Genomic DNA, 16,506 nt, shown 5'->3' on the forward strand with positions numbered 1-16,506 from the left:
CCTTCCTTCCTTTCTTCCTCCCTCCCTTCCTTCCTTCCTCCCTCCCTCCCTCCCTTCCTTCCTTTCTCTTTCTCTCCCTCCCTCCCTTCCTTCCTTCCTTTCTCTTTCTCTCCCTCCCTCCCTCCCTTCCTTCCTTCCTTCCTTCCTTCCTTCCTTCCTTCCTTCCTTCCTTCCTTCCTTCCTTCCATCCATTCATCCATCCTTGCATCCTTTCTGTTATCATATAAACTACTTCCCTGGTTTTACCCTTATTTTTAAGGACAGTAGCAATAGCTGACTAATACATGTGACTAAAAGATTACTTTTTCATTTTAAATCCAGGTTATCTCAAATCAGGCTCTATGCTGTGAGGCCTTTCAAATATATAAAACTGTCAGGTTATGATGAATATGTGAAACCCTTCTAGTTTAGCAGAATTTATGGGAAATATCTGATAGGATATTAGCAATGAGGCTGTGTTGTTTGCATTTAAATGGCCATAATTATCCCCCTACTCCCCAACTTAGATGAAATATCCCATTAAGATGAATAGGAGAATGTCACATCTCACTTAGTGCTATTGTTTCAGACAGTCTGACTGCAGGCTGAAAAGGACACGAATGCAGTGGTTTATATTGTGATGTCAGTCTTTGCAAACAGAAGGTTTAGGAACTTTTTTTTCTCTTCAAAGGAAATTAAATCGTAGGCTGGACAAAACTGGGTAAAATCTCTGGGAAGACCTCCCCAGTGTTTGGAATTTACAGACTTTTCTATGTCCCAGTTTTCTATTGTCCTAAGGCAACACACTCTCCTGCCTGTATTCTGCATCTCTGGCTGGCTTCCAACTTCCTGGGGCCGGCGGGCTTTGATGCATGGTTCAAGCAGTCCATGGCTATCTGTTGCTGTGGCTGTGGTCTGGACTTTCACTTAGACCAAGTGCCAGAAGGGATGTCCCTTCTGGTGAGATACGTTTGAAAGCCCCAATGTTTTGTCAAGAGTCATACCTGCCCTGCCTACCTAAGGAGGAGGAAGGGAAAGGGAGGGGTCTGAGGTATCAAATATAATCATGTCCTTTCAAGACACTTGCTACAGAATGTCCCTTTCCCTGTGTCAGACACAAGTGTCTACTGCCTTCACTGCTGGGGCTAGGCTCTCCCCCGCCTTTCCTTTTTTGTCTCTGTCTGCAAACAAACAGGTTTGCATACCAAGACTGTGATCCCCGGGAGGGGCTTTCCATGAAGCGGAAGACGCTCTCCTCTATGCTGACTGCCAGTTTAAAGGGCTTCCTTGGCACGGCCTTTTGTGCACCAGCTCAACAAGTTGAACAGCTTTCTTTGGGGATGCCGTATCGACCTTGGCATGATCTAGGACAGGAAGCCTGGTTAGTGAGGACAGAGATCCCAGCTGGGAAAATCTGAACCGAACTGCTATTTCCACTGAGGTTGCAGGCCTATGGTTTGGGGGCTGTGTTGTTGCTAATTCAGCCCTCCCACATCATTTTAAATCCTTATCATTGCTGGTTAGGCATGGAGATTAGACCTAGCTGTGTGATCTTGGGCAAGTTGGGCAAGTTCTCTTTGGGTCTCAATTTTCTCGTTTATGAAATGGGGATGGTAATCAGAGGGTATAGATGAAATCCCATTCTTTGCTTTTTATTTATTACCCTTGTGACCTTGGGAAAATAATTATAATCTCTCAGAGACTCTACTTCCTTATCTGTAAAATTAAGGATTAATGAAACAATTAACACTGTCTTCTAGCTTTAATATGTTTATACATTTTATAGTTTACATATACATTTAACAGTTTATAAATCACAGATGTACTGTATAAACGTGGGATAATAAATATCGGCTACTGAATATCAGACTCATAATTCTGATACTGTGATAGGTAACTGATGAGAAAAGACCCATGTTTCAGAAATCCATGTAAATGCAGACTATTCAACAAACCTTTGCTCAATAAATTCTCAGAAAATTTAAACATCCCCAAAATACAAACTGTTACAGAAAATAAGAAAATAGTTAACCCTCCCAGGACAGGTGGTCTAATCCTAATTTCTCCCAGGTATCTGCCATCTAGTGTCTCCAGTTTGTGAAGTCTAATTCAAATGTTTGTTTTTCAAATGAATGTGTTTATGGAGGTGGGGGAAGGGGAGGGGGAATGCCTTCACTGGTCCAAGAAATGCCCTTTCCTAGCTCTCTGAGGGTTTGTAGGATGGCATGAATATTTTCCATTTGTGGACCCCTAAGTTTAAAGCAGTGAGAGTGAGTGCTGGGCAAGGGGATTACATTCTTAAGCAGCAGGTGCAGGTAAGCAAGTGTCTTAGAATTTTCAAGGCAGAATCATGATGATTTTAAAGGATGCCTTGAAAATTTAGTGTTGCTGTAATTCAGGCATACATTCTGACTTATTCATGAAGGCATTTCTTGTAGGGAAACAAAGGAGAGGAAGACCAAGAAAGGAGGAACAGAAACTGTTGATAAACCACAATTATGGCATTTGGCTTTGGATACTACATGTTCTAATAAGCCAGAATTGGAAAGTATGATTCCCTGCTCTTAAGACCTGAGGTTATCCCACTTATAAAACTGTGTTTCAAGGTGATCTCTTTTTTGCCTCCTTTCTTTTTCAGGGAAAGTGTTTAAGTTGAATTTTCATATGTCAGAGTGGCTTTTTTGGGGGACAGTTCTGTGCCTTTCTTTTATATATAATGTCTATTTTTCTTCATACTTTTTCAGATTGTGGACCAAGAGGGAGAAGAATATTCCTAGGGTTAAGGTTTAAGGTTAGAAAATATTTTTGGATCATTTAATCCAATTCCTTAATTTTACAGAGGAAAGGGGAGCCCAAAGAGGTGAAAATGAGCTTCCTGAGTTCATAAATGAGGTATTAAGTAACAGTCTGAATTTGAACCCAGATCTTGAGACTGCAAATCTAGTACTGCAGAATTCTTCCTTTTTGTAATCTCAGTCTGTTCCTGAATTGTTTTCCTGCTTTTGGAAGTCAGTGTGGGAAGGAAGTAAGAATAATGCTTGTGCTGAGATTTTGTGTGGGTGTATGCCATTGGAAAAGTATTTTAGGAGAAAAAAAGTATTTATATAATTGAAGTAATGTTTTAAAACTATAAACAGCAGTAGAATGTTGATTACATTGTTGGACAAGTGTGTCAGTCAATCAATCAACCAACATTTATTAAGCTCCTAATATGTACTATTATGTTTCTTGTACAATTGAGGATTTTTGATACCTTACTAACTGTTGTGACCTTGGTGAACTCACAACTTTCCTGATCCTAAATTTCATGATAAAAGAATTCCAGATCTAAACCTGGAATCATCTATTCCAGGGGTGGGGAACCTGCAGTTTTGAGTTCACATATGACCCTTTAGGTCCTCAAGTATGGCCCTTTGACTAAATCCGAACTTCAGAACAAATCCTTTGGGATATTCCATCCTTCTCATTTTACACATGGGGAAACTGAGGCCTACAGAGGGTAAGTGACTTTTCCAAGGTCACAGGTAGTAAACATTAGAGTTAGGATTTGAATAGTTCACTGCTTACTTCTAAGGTCTCCTCAAATACTAATATCCTATGCTTTTGTGATTAAAGATTTTATAAAGTCACAAAAATAAAAAAAGTATGTAATAAGTTCAAATCTAAAATTGCCATTGGTTGCACTATGGCTACAGCAATTTTGATTTACATATTTTCAAAGTAAGTCTTTGACTTTTTTTCTTTTTTACTGACCTGGTATAGCAATATGTATCTTTTAAAAAAGCTAACATTTTTAAAAGGATGTAGGTTTTTTTTTTCCTGCCCAAAGATTGAATTCAGATTAAAAGCATTCAGTAGTCATATCCAAAATCTGAAATGTTCAGAAATGCTCAGTTCAACCACAGATTCATCATTTTCTCATACTGGAACAGAAAGCAGGTACTTTCTTTCTTTCTCTTCCCTTGTACAAATTGTACTCATGATAAATTTTACCTTCTTCAGGAAGTCTCTTCAAATTACATGTGGCCATATTGGCCTTTCCTTTCTTTGAACTCCTGTTGCCCATAGTACTATGCAAGGTTTTTTTGTTTATTTTTTGGTCCTGGCCTGTGATTCCAAACCTTAGAGAGCTTCCTGAAGCACCGAGGGGTGAAGTGACTTACTTACCAAGGATCACACAGCTCCTCTGAGTAATGGCAAGACATGAGCCTTGTCTTCCTGACTCTAAGGCTGACACTCTAACCACTACACCCCTACTCCCTCTCAGTACCTGACAATTTGTTGTTCAGTCATTTCAGTCTTGTCTGACTCTTTGTGACCCCATTTGGGGTTTTCTTTGCAAAGATACTGGAGTGGTTTGCTGTTTCCTTCTCCAGCTTATTTTACAGGTGAGGAAACTGAGGTAAACAGGGTTTAGTGACTTGCCCAGGGTCACACAGCTAGTAAGTGTCCGAGGCCTGATTTGAACTCAGATAGATTATGTCTTCCTGATGTCAAACCCAGTTCCCTGTCCACTGTACCACCTAGTTGCTCAAGTAGAGATACAAGTGACCGGAAATAGTAACTTTTAGTCCTTAGTTATTCTTTACCATCCTTTTGACAGCTTTCACCCTGGAAGTAAGATTCGATCAAGCCTGCATTTTGATTCAAGTCCATTAGGTTTCTTTTGAGGACTACTAGTTAATATCCCTTTAAATTCTCCCTCCTTTCCTTACACAGAGGAGGGGGAGAAAGTACGATTTCCTCTCTCTTCATATCCACCCTGCTTCTTCTTTCTTTTGCACTTGAAGTGCTTACACCCACTCAGCTTGCTATTTTGAACTTTGGAGGTAATAACTGGCAGAAAATTTGTCAGCATCTTTCGTTCTTTCAGGAAACAGGGCTCTGATTTTAAAATATTTGCCACATTTTCTACTTGCTTCATTCTCCAAGAGAGTGAGCAAATACGTCACTCACACTTTCACTCAAGTTGACGCGTGGTTTGACTGCTGTTGCAGAAGTCAGGTCCTGAGTGTTTATTTGCGTATATCCAAGAGAGGACGTTGTTGTAATCATTACCACCAGCAACAGCAGCAGCAGTGGCATCATCTCACGATCCCAGAGATGGGAGCAACTTGGGAAGCCATCTAGTACAGTGTATTTCTGAACAGAACTCCTCTCTGAAATATTCCCAAATGGTTATCTAAGCTCTACTAGGAAACCTCTACTCAGCCCATTCAGGTGGTGAATTTCACTTTTGGATAATCTTAAATGTTGGGAAGTTCTTCTTTATATCAGACCTAAATCTGCCTTTTTATAGTAGTCTTCACTGATTGCTTCTAGCTCTGCTGTCCAGTGGTTGAGTAGATCAAGTCTGATCTCTCTTCTAGTACTTAAAAACATCTATTATGTTTCCCCATTAAGTCTTATCTTCTCAAGACTTCTCATCCCCAGTGACTGCAATTAATACTCATTGAGTGTGGTCTTTAGTTCTGTCATCTACTAGAACACCCTACACATGATGGGTACTAGCATACCAATACCCTACAGAGGGTGTGGTGTCCAGAATTAAATGCAGGGCTCCAGGTGTGATCTGCATAAGGCAGAGTACATACAAAAGAATGACCCACTCCCTTCTACATATGATGGGGTGTTCAGGAAAGCATTAGCACCTCTGGGGAATGAGTGGGCTTGTCTTGGTCTTCTTTGGATTGTTCATCCACCTTTGATGTCACCCAGCTCTCACCTGTGGCTCCAAGTAGCTGTAACATGTGTAGCTGCCACACCCCAGTGCAACTTAGCAGATGGTCTAAACCAGGTTGAGTATAGCCAACAGGCCTTAAACCCATTGGTGAGTTAGGGAGATGTCTACCTAAGTGTGTGAAGATTTCTCCCTGCTGAGTGAGTGGATGAGAACAGTTTTTTCCAGTGGGCATGAAGGTGGCTGAAGCAAGTGCTTAGAGCTTGGTAACACATTGAAGATACCAAGGTCATTCACTGCATCCCAGGCCATCCCAGTGTTCCTGACTTATGTCTTACCACTGAACTTTGATGCCTCTGGAAGAGAGAGTGAGGCTGATGATTTTGTGCAACCCTCTCTCTCATTTATACCAACTCAAGTTCTGGGAGGATGGTAATATCCTTGACAATAATAGGGAAATTGGGTAGAAGGAAGGACTTGGGGAGAAAGGTAATGAGTTCAGTTTTGGAAATATTTTGTTGTGGAAATGTTGAGTATAAGATGTATCCGGGACACTATGTCCAAAATAGAACTCATCTTCCCCTTAACGTCCCACTCTCCCCCCCCCTGACATTTTTCCCTCTTCCAAACTGTCCTATTTCTGTCAAAGGCACCAGCTTTCTTCTAGTTTTCCAAGTTCATGGTCTAGGATTTTAAAGCTCCCTCAGCTTATCTTTCCAATGTCATTGTACATTCCTCCCACTCCTAAACTCTGCAATACAGTCAAACTGACTTTCTGTTTCCCATATGATGTTCAATCCCCCATCTCCACATGTTTTCATCGGCTGTTCACCATTCCTGAAATGCATTCCCTTCTCACCTGTACTTCACAGAATCCCTGTCTAATTTCAAGTACCACCTTCTACATGAAGGTTTTCTTGATCTCCCCCAACTGCTAGTGCCCTCATTCCCAAGTTAACCTTGTATGTATTTTGCATTTATTCTCTTTATATTTATATTCGGTATATACTTTATTGTATCCCTCATAAGTTCCTTGAGAGTAGGGATTTATTCTTTGTATTTGTATCCCCATTGTCTAGGACAGTGCCTGCAACAGGGTAGAACTTTACTAAATGCTAACTGACTGATTGATTCTTTGACCTTCTTCTTGCCTCTAACTTAGCTTTAAAAGCCTTTTTGTTGTCCTTAGTTCTCATTTCCCAGCCCACAATGTGTGTGTGCGTGTGTGTGTGTATGTAGCCTCAGACTTTTACTAGCTGTGTTACCCTGGGAAAGTCTATTAACTTTTGTTGCCTCAGTTTCCTCTACTGTAACATAGGGAGAATAACATCTTTTATCTTGCAGGGTTGTTGTGAGGATAAAATGAGATAATATTTCATAGTAGGTACTATATAAATGCTTATTCTTCTCCCTTCTTTCTTTCTCCTCCAAGATCACCAGACCACTGAATTGCAAGATTCTGTTACACTTCTCAGTTAAGTTCTTTGACTTTTCTGTACAATGTCCTTGAGACCTTCCCTGATCACTCTTGATCACCCAAATAGTTTTCTTGCCTCAAATTTAATAATCCTGACACCTCCTTTGGCCCTATCATGTGCTACTTTAATTAACATTTATTTGTATATATCTGACCTCCTGTATTGTCTTGTAAGCTCCTTGTGGGGAAGGACTATATAAATTTTTATCTTTCTGTATATCATAGATACTTAATAAAAATTATTTGAGTTGAATTAGATTACCATGTCCTGGAAGAACAGTTGGTTTGTTCTAGAGCAGTATAAGGAGCACAGGGCTGGGAGTCAAGAGTTCTGGGTTCTAGTTCTGCCAATAACTAGACAGGTGACCTTAGGCAAATTGCTTCCTCTCTCTAGTCTCCATTTCCCTATCTATAAAATAAGGGTGTGGGATTGATGCTTTCTAAATCCCCATTTAAGCACTCAAATTCTAGGAAGAAAAGTTGGGAAACATGCATAAGGGCCCTTTTTGATATTTAAAAGTGTCTCCTGAAGTACTTAACAGTATCATTCAGTCAAATGAGCAAGAATATGGCTTCTTACCTTCAAAGGTGTATAAATCATTAAGGTGGTGTTAAACATTTCTTTGAAATATTTCATTTCTGAAATATTAACAAAAATTTTGCCAACTTTTTGCTGTAGAAACTATGAGGGACATATATTCAGACATGGTGAAGGAAGCATATTGTAATACAAAATCAGAATGGTGAAAGGCAGGGAGGTATACTGAAACCATTTCAAGTTGTGGAGTCAGGAAGACACAATTAAAATCATGCCTATGATATCTGTTAGCAGCATAACTATAGGCAACCTTTCAGCTTCAACTAATTAACTTCAAGTAACTTAACCTCAATTTTCTCATTGCAAAAATGTGAGTAATAACAGCTTCAAATACATATCTCACAAGGATATTATGAGACTCAAATTAGCTGATAGATACAAACCTTTTGTTTCAACATAAATGTCAATTATTATTGTATAGATAAGTGTTTCTAAAAAGAATGAAAAATTCACTTTAGCTTTCTTCTTTTCTTCCTACAAAGTTTCAGGGATGTAGTAGATTAGAACTCTGAAAATGTATCATCCTGGGAATGTACAGGATAATAAGACTAACACATATTTCTGATATTCTTTAAAGTTTACATTAGTTAATACTAATAACTTTTATTATAATTCTTTAATGTTTAATAATGATAGCTAGTGTTTACATAGTGATTTAAAGTTTACAAAATGCTGTACAAATATTATTTTATTTTATCTTCTCCCTGAGAGGTAAGTCCATTATTATCCTCATAAACAGAAATTAAGTGACTTGCCCAAGATCATAAAACTAGGAGGTATGAGAGGCTGAACTTAAACTCAATTCTCCCTGACTCCAGCTCCAGTGCTGTATTCATTGAACCATCTTGCTGCCTTTGCTCATATTAACTCTGTGAGATAGGTTGTAAAATTATTTTCATTCCCTTTTTACAGATGAGAAAATTATCTCAGAATAGTTAGGTACATTTCCCAAAGACAGAGTACTACAGATAAGTGGTAAATATGTGATATTTTTTTAAACAATCGGGGTTAAGTAACTTGCTCAAGGTTACATGGCCGGTTATTTCTGGGTGTGGTGCTGAGTATCTGAGCCCGGGATTCGATCTCCAGGTCATCCTGACACTGGAGCCGGTGCTCTTACTCGCTGAGCCACCTGGCTGCCCCTTAAATATGTGATTTGGACCCAGTTTATCAAATTGCCAAAAGTCTTAGATTTTGGGGAAAAGATAATGAATTTGTTTTTGAGTATGTTGAGTATGAATTGCGCAAATGTTCAATAGGCAGTTAGACATATGGGAGTGGAGCTCAGGAAAGAGACTAGTACTGGAAATATAGGTCTGGGAATCATCTGCATAGAAATGATCATTGAATCCATTAAAGTTAAAAAGATCAAATGAGAAAAAATGGTGTTAGAAAAAAAGGCCCAGGATATAGCCTTGGGGAAAACCAATCATATTGAAATATATTTATGGAAGTATTTTAAAAAAAAAGTTCATGGACTCCAGATTAAGAACTCCTAGTTTAAAACAAAGTGATAGAGGCATCTCGTGTGTGTGTGTGTGTGTGTGTGTGTGTGTGTGTGTGCGTGTGCATGTATCTAGGGAGTCCATTAGGGAGGATTAGTAGGATGGTCTTGCAGCAGAGAAGGCCAGTTGAGATTGACTAGCATAGTAGTGGATCTAGTTTTCAAAGATTCATGTTCAAATATGAGCAAATCATATATTTTGATATTATTGACTCCATGGAGATTTCAACCACTGATGGATCAGATATATTCAGTCTTGTTCATACTTTTTAATTCTTTTATAGTGATGCAGGTGAAGAAAAAGGAAGAGAAAGGTATTTTAGGCTGAGTGACAGGAACCTTAATCAGGCCATGAAATTCTCTTAAGTAATGTTCTGTTTGGTGTTTTAAGGCAATTACTGTGCTGCTACAATCTCAGTTCATGTACTATCTCTGTGTTATTCTAAAATGGATTCTAAGGAAATGTTACATTATACTATATAATATATTCTAGCAAGCTTATGAGCCTCCCCTGTTTTATGAGAATTCATACCAGCAAGACCAAGATCTGTTGTACTAATCAAGGGTTGGGGGTAGTTTAACTGAGTCATCCCGTGTGTGTGATTTATCCCTTCTGTACTTATTCCTTTTGAAGCTGAATGCTAGGTACCCATAATAGTCTCTTATGCTGGACACAATATAAATACCTAAAGAAAAAAAAAGCTTAAGCCTTAGAATATTCAGAGGAGCAATACTTTTCTGTAGAAGCCAGTAGACTTAGATGCGGTAATGAATCTGTATTCTCATTGATGAAGGTAGTCAATTGTACAGATTATAGCTCATTCATGGCTTCTTACCCTTCCTGTTTTGTCCAGTTCTACCTATAAATCCTATACAGGGAATCCACCCAACATTCTGGAGTCCTTTATTTAGGTCTCTTAACAGTATGTGGGTACCAGTATAACAGGAGTCTCCCAACCTGCTTGGCCCACCTTCTTTTGAAGTCACATCTCTTTTGATACCTTTTTCTTCACTTTGTATTCAATTTATTGTTCATACATTGTTGATATTGCAGATACACTGATATTTATGCCCTGCATATATCTCTCCATTCTCCTTTGCATGATCTATAGTTTTGATTATTTGAAGATGTAATAATTTGTGATCTGCAGCTATATAGTATTACCAGAATAATAATAATGGAAGGAAGCAAGGAAGGAAGGAAAGAAGGAAAAAAAACCAAGCATTTATTAGGCACCAACTATTTTCCAGGCACTGCTATTTACAGATTTTATCTCATTTGATCAATGGTGTTAAAAAGATGGATTTTCCAGGAAGAAGCTTGGAAACATTGAAATTGCTGAAATCCCCTAAATACAATCCAACCTTCCCTCTTCCTCCTCTTTAATTCTGGGACTGGTTCATTGTCCATCTGTAGTGTCTTTCTAAGATATATGTACTGGTTGAATAATATTATGGGTTGTCCAGCCAGTTGCTATCCTGTGATAAATATTGTGGTTCTACTATCATTAGTGAAAAATGATAATTTATCCCAATAATTTTGACAGATCTTTTCCATTTTTGCAGTTTGTTTTCCTCTATTCAATTTTATGTTTAAATGTTCTTGGGAGAGACTGGTTTAATTGGGTTTCATGCCAAACTTTTTAGCAAATTCCACTACTTCTTAGTGTTTTAAAAGGCAATACTACTCATTACTTCCCACAATCCTTCTCCATGAGATTTGCAAATAAATTTATATTCTAGGCTTTTTTAGGTTTGGCCTAGGCTACCATATATCTGTGGTTGGCAAGGAAATCAAATGTTTGCTGGCTAAGGTTTCTAAGCTCTTATGGTCTCTTAATTGTAAGTTATTGCTTTAAATTTGTTAATCTTCTGTAGAATGTTATCAGAACACATAAATATCTGTTCCATTTCATATTTTTCAGCATTAGTATCTTATTTAAATCACTCTGATTGGGGTGGTTTCAATTGTAAGACATATCTTCTTTTTATTCTTCCAATTTCATGTTGGTTTTGATTCTTCTTTAGAAAATTTATGCTATGACTAAACACTGACACCCATTTGGAAATTATTCCCTTATTGGTTACCAATTGTAACATGTCAAGATAGTTTTATTTTTGTACTTTTTTTGTTGTTCCCCGTGTCCAGCACCTTTCTTGAAGAAAATATCCATGCCACATATGCATGAGACATTTTTAGAAAGTTACTTGAAGGGAATGCACTTTAATAAGAGAGATTGGGATAATGTAATTTAACAAAATGTCATAATATGCAACAAAGATAGAATGGAGGTTTAATGTTTATATGTTTCTCTATCATATATGATCCATATCTATCTGTCTGTCTGTCTGTCTATCTCTCTCTCTATCTATCATATATGACAGGCTAGTTAAGAATCATGGATGATCATAGCTGGAATCCAATACTTTCATATTACAGATGCCTTAGCCTTAAAAGTTGGTAAAATGATTATTCTATTGTCAGTATATTTAATAGGAACTAATAAGTGTCCGAGGCAGGATTTGAATTCAGGTCTTTGTGACTCCATGCCCAAGCACTCTCTTCACTGAGCCATATAGCTGCCTCACCTGGCACATAGTAAGTGCTTAATAAATGTTTGCTCCTGTCCTCTTCCCTTTCCTACATTCTAATGGGGAGAATAGCATATACATATATATACATATATATATATATATAAATATGTACAACGTAAATATAAAGTGAATAAAGGTAAATATGTACAAAGCAGTTAGATGCAAGGTCATTTGGCACAGAAGGAATTAAAAGTTGGAAGGATTAGGGACATGGAATGTTGTGGTCTGTTAGAGAGAGGAAGAGAGACAGAGACAGAGAACGAAGGCCATTTTGGCTGGATCAGAATGACAAGTAATATCTAGTGGGATGGAAAGATAGGTTGGGGCCAGGTTGTGCAAGGGCTTTAAAAGGCAAATAGAAAAGTTTCTGTTTTATCCTAGAGATAATAGGAAGCCACTGAAGTTGATTGAATTATAGGAGTCCTGTGGTAAGATCTGAGCTTAAGTAAAGTTACTTTAGTAACAGTGTATATAGGATAGACTGAGGTATTGAGAAACTTGAAGCAAGACCATCAATTAGAACACTATTGACATTTCTGCTTGTTTATATATCATTATTGCTTATTTATTTCACTGTTGATAGAAAACATTTTAAAATCATGTTATCAATTGATTTCAGCTTTCATATTTTGATAATTCAGTTAACTTTTAGTTATTCTCATGTGAGGAGAGTAATATGTATAACTAACTCCAAACATTGGAGAATGAAAAAAAAAGGATTTCTATTTTGCTTTAAAATGTGATTCTGTATTTTAATTTTATTTGTGAATGTGTTTGGAAGTACAGGGTCATGAGAATGCATATAATAACTCTACACTATAAGGTGTTGGGGGACTGCCCAGTTTTCCCATCATGCCCCTTCGTTCAACTTTTTACATCTAAGTTTATGTTGAGGATCATCCATCTTAGGTTGACAAAGACTATCTTCTCTCAGACATGCCTTGGAGCAGTGGAGATAGTTTAATGTTTAGTTTTCAAAGAACTTCCTTGAAGTCAAAGTAAATAGAGAGAGTTGGAATGTCAACGAAACTATTACTAAACATCTTTGGTACTGTTTAATGGTAAGTTTCTGAGTTGACAGTGCATACAGTAAGAGTCTAGGTCTAATATGGTTAGAATAATTAGAAAGTTTATGTCAGTAAAGTCTTAAGTATACTTCACTATGGAAAGGAAGTGTGGCTTAATTGGAGATAGAAATGGATTTGGAGTCAGAAGATTTGGATTCTAGTCCCAGTTCCACTACTGAAAAATATTTGCAGCTGGGTGATACTGGCCAGTTGCTTAACCTCTCTGAGACTTGGTTTCAAAATGGAGGGTAATAAGTCTGGCCCTACCTACCTCGGGTTTTTTTGTGGGGTAGTGGTGGTGTTGAGGAACAATGATACAGCATACATGAAAGCTCTTTGTAAACTATAAAGTTCTAGCACCAGAAGGGCTAGGAATGTCAATTGACACAAACATTTATTATAATATTACTTTGAAAAAAAATTTAATTCTTTTATGGATAAAAAAAAATGCCCTGGGTCAATTGAGACTACTTAGTTCATCCAGGAATTCTTAAGTTCTTGTCAAATGGACCCTGTAGGAGTAGATAGAGCAGGCATTATTGCCTTGATTTTGCAGAAGAGGAAACTGATCTCTCTGAGTTGTTAAATGACTTGGCAAAGTTCATTCAGCCAATAAGCTGGGATTACAACCCAAGGTATTAGATACAAAGGTCTTTGTACTTTCTACTTATAGCCTGTGCTGACATAGTAATGCTTGTTGCTTTATTCACACAGTTACTGCAGAACTTACTGCACCAGTTAAAATGGTTTTCTTTGATTTATTTTTCTGATAGGTGGAGACTTTGGATTTTTAAAGAAGAAAGTCAATAATCAGACTCACCTGCATGATGAAACAAATTGCCGTGGTTCGAACCAATAATTGCTAAATCTTTACTATCAGCAACCAGGTAAACTCAATCAGATGACTCCCATACAGTCTTGAACTTATTTTATGTCCACTTCTAAGCTATATGTGGAACTCCACACTAATTTTTTGACTTCCCCACTGGCTGAGGAAGAGCCTCCATGACATCATCCAAAAGGTGTTTATCTTGATCAGGACTTATCATAGTGCCTAGTGCTGTGATCTCCCCCTACCTTAATCCTTTTCAGAATGGTTTTCTAACAGATGGCTTATTCGACTCAGGACTCTTAACTAAGAGAAATTTGGTACAGTTTCAGATGAAAGGAACAAAGAGGGAAAAGATGGCACTATCTTTGAGCATTTTATTATTGCCTGCCAAGACAAAAGATTTAGTGATGATGAGAGACCCTACTTAGGCATCTCTTAGCGTGTTAATACTGCAGGTCATGGGAAGAGGAGAATAAATTACAACAGTTTAAGGAGCAGGTTAGCTTTTCCTTAGGTCCAAGAAAAGTGTTTCTCTGACTTACTTTCTCATGGTGACAGTCATCTTGTAGGAACTGGCCATCTGTTGTCCATGGCATTGGATTTGTGTGAAAGAAAACTCCTATTTGTTCTTGGTTCTACCACTGAACTTTCCATGTTTTGATTTTACTTGCATATAAAATGGAGCTCTTATGAAACTTGGTGCATTTTAGTGGTGAATTTTAATATTGAGTATTTCAGATAGCTCTATAAGTCACTGAAGTGGACGCCTTCTGGGAGGGATAGTTTACATGTTACTAAGTTGTAAAAGTGGTCTGAAGTATAAGCATCTCAAACAACGCAACATGAGGCCAGAAGGATGCTGTATTATTTTTTAAGTGTCACTTTTAATATAACTTAGACAATACTCAGACTTGACCTCAGCTTTGTCTAACAATCTTTCATTCCTGTGACAGCTGTATTTTATCCTGAAACTTGATTGAGTTAGTGTGATAAAAATCACTATGAGTATTCTGTCAGTTTAGAGAAGTCAGAAATTGAAATTACAGGAACCTTTAATTCTGCCTTTTTGGGAATGTAGCCAATCATTTATTTGTGACAGGTAATTTTCATTTTTTGTGGGTGCATGATGCCATTTGGAAAGATTTTTAGAATGATCCCTGGCTTGTAAGGAAATAATTCAGTTAAGTAAAAAGGCTCTGATACTCAAAAGGTTTAAACATGCAGTGCATTAATTTTCTAAGACCTACCACAAGTGTTGGGAGATGAAAAATAATTCTATCTACCAATAATGCAAATATGTTTCCTCTTCATCCCTCTGATTTTTTTCAGCTATTTCAAATCGAGATCTTTTAAAAAGGGCTTTCCAAACCAAATCATTTAAACTTTTCCCAATTAAGTTTCGTTGTAAGGTGAAAGCCATGTTTTGAGAAGCATTATTACATAGCAGATTGAGAACTGTCCTCAGGAAGCCCTCACTTTAATCCTGCCTCATACAGACTGGCTGTATGGCTTTGAGCAAGACACTCTCAGTTCCCTGAGCAACTTCCTAAGAATCCAAGTTTTAGAAAAGGTGCTGACCTGTATTGGTAAAGGGAGTTCTCCATGTCAGTGAAATCAAAGGTCTGGCTAAAAAATGAAAATAATAAATTTGGAATAAATAACATTTAGCAGGAAAATGATGGGCACTTACAGCCCGTTGGCTCATCCAAATGAACAGTTTCTATTGAAATAAACATTTTATACATGAAACTGCTTACACTTGCCTCCAATATTATGGGCTCATGAAAACCTTTAAAAATGTGAATTTTGTAACCATCTACCTCCACCAAATTGCTTTCATGGATGTTGACTCCTCTTTTCAATTGTTTACCATTCAAGCCCGATATTAAAGTAATGATAACCTAGACCCCTCCTATCTTTCTAGTCTTCTTACACCTTCTTTCTGCCATGTATTCTTCAATACAGTGACACTGGCTTCTTTATTGTTCCACAAACAAGACACTCCATTTCTTGGCTGTGGGCATTTTTTTCTGACTGTCTGTCATTCTTGGAATGCTGTCCCTGTTTACTGGCATCCATGAGTTTCCTTGAAGTCCCAATGAAAATCTCATTTTCTAACCTCTTTTAATGCTGGCACCTTCCCTCTCTCAGTGACTTCCTATTTATCTGGCATATAGCTTGCATTGTATATAGGTGTTTGCATCCTGTTTCCTCCATTAGATTGTAAGCTCCTTGAGGGCAGGTATTATCTTTTGCCTTTTTTTTGTCTCCCTGGTGCTTAGCATGGTGCCTGCCACATAGTAGGTATTTAATAAGTGTTTATTGGCTGACTGACTTTTATAAGTACAGTCTACCAGGAATTCTAGGTGTGCCTAATGGTTAGAACAGACTTCTCTGGCAAATGGAAGGTGTTTCTAGGTTGTTATGGTTAGGCACCATTAGAAGTTTACGAGACAAGAAAGGAAAAAGTTCTTACATATATACCCTTAAAGTGATTACTATTTAATTTATAACTGCAGATGTTATGAAATTTAAATGCTGCTCTTAGTAAAAGTTGAAAAAGTAATTCTTCACTGGTTGGAATGGAGATTCTATTTGCTGTTTTTCCTTTTTTTTTTTTTTTTTTTTTTTTTTTGGGGGAAATTGGGGTTAGACTTCTCCCCCATTTTCACGTGGCTTTTTTTTGTTTTTTTTTTGTAATAAATTTACACTCAGGGTCCACTAAAACCAAGGAAAGCAAAAAAATAAAATAAACACCCCACCCCCCCTTTTTT

At 37.6% G+C, this 16,506-nt stretch overlaps 1 protein-coding gene across 24 annotated transcripts in view; it reads left to right on the forward strand.

Annotated features, from left to right (window-relative positions):
- HIVEP2 (HIVEP zinc finger 2) overlaps window positions 1-16,506 on the forward strand; it is a 274,013-nt gene that overhangs the window by 148,304 nt on the left and 109,203 nt on the right. For 22 of the 24 annotated variants that reach the window (XM_069077399.1, XM_069077397.1, XM_069077410.1 and 19 more), the window contains one exon: window positions 13,674-13,787. The gene's annotated coding sequence lies outside the window, so the exon portion shown is untranslated. Of the gene's footprint in view, window positions 1-1,076; window positions 1,361-13,673; window positions 13,788-16,506 lie in introns of those variants that run through there. The other 2 variants (XM_069077415.1, XM_069077417.1) reach the window with 1 other exon arrangement.

This window comes from Petaurus breviceps, unplaced genomic scaffold (assembly GCF_028583685.1).
Source record: "Petaurus breviceps papuanus isolate PSGF00001 unplaced genomic scaffold, PetGlider_PUasm1.0 90977, whole genome shotgun sequence".
NCBI classification, from domain to species: Eukaryota; Metazoa; Chordata; class Mammalia; order Diprotodontia; family Petauridae; genus Petaurus; species Petaurus breviceps.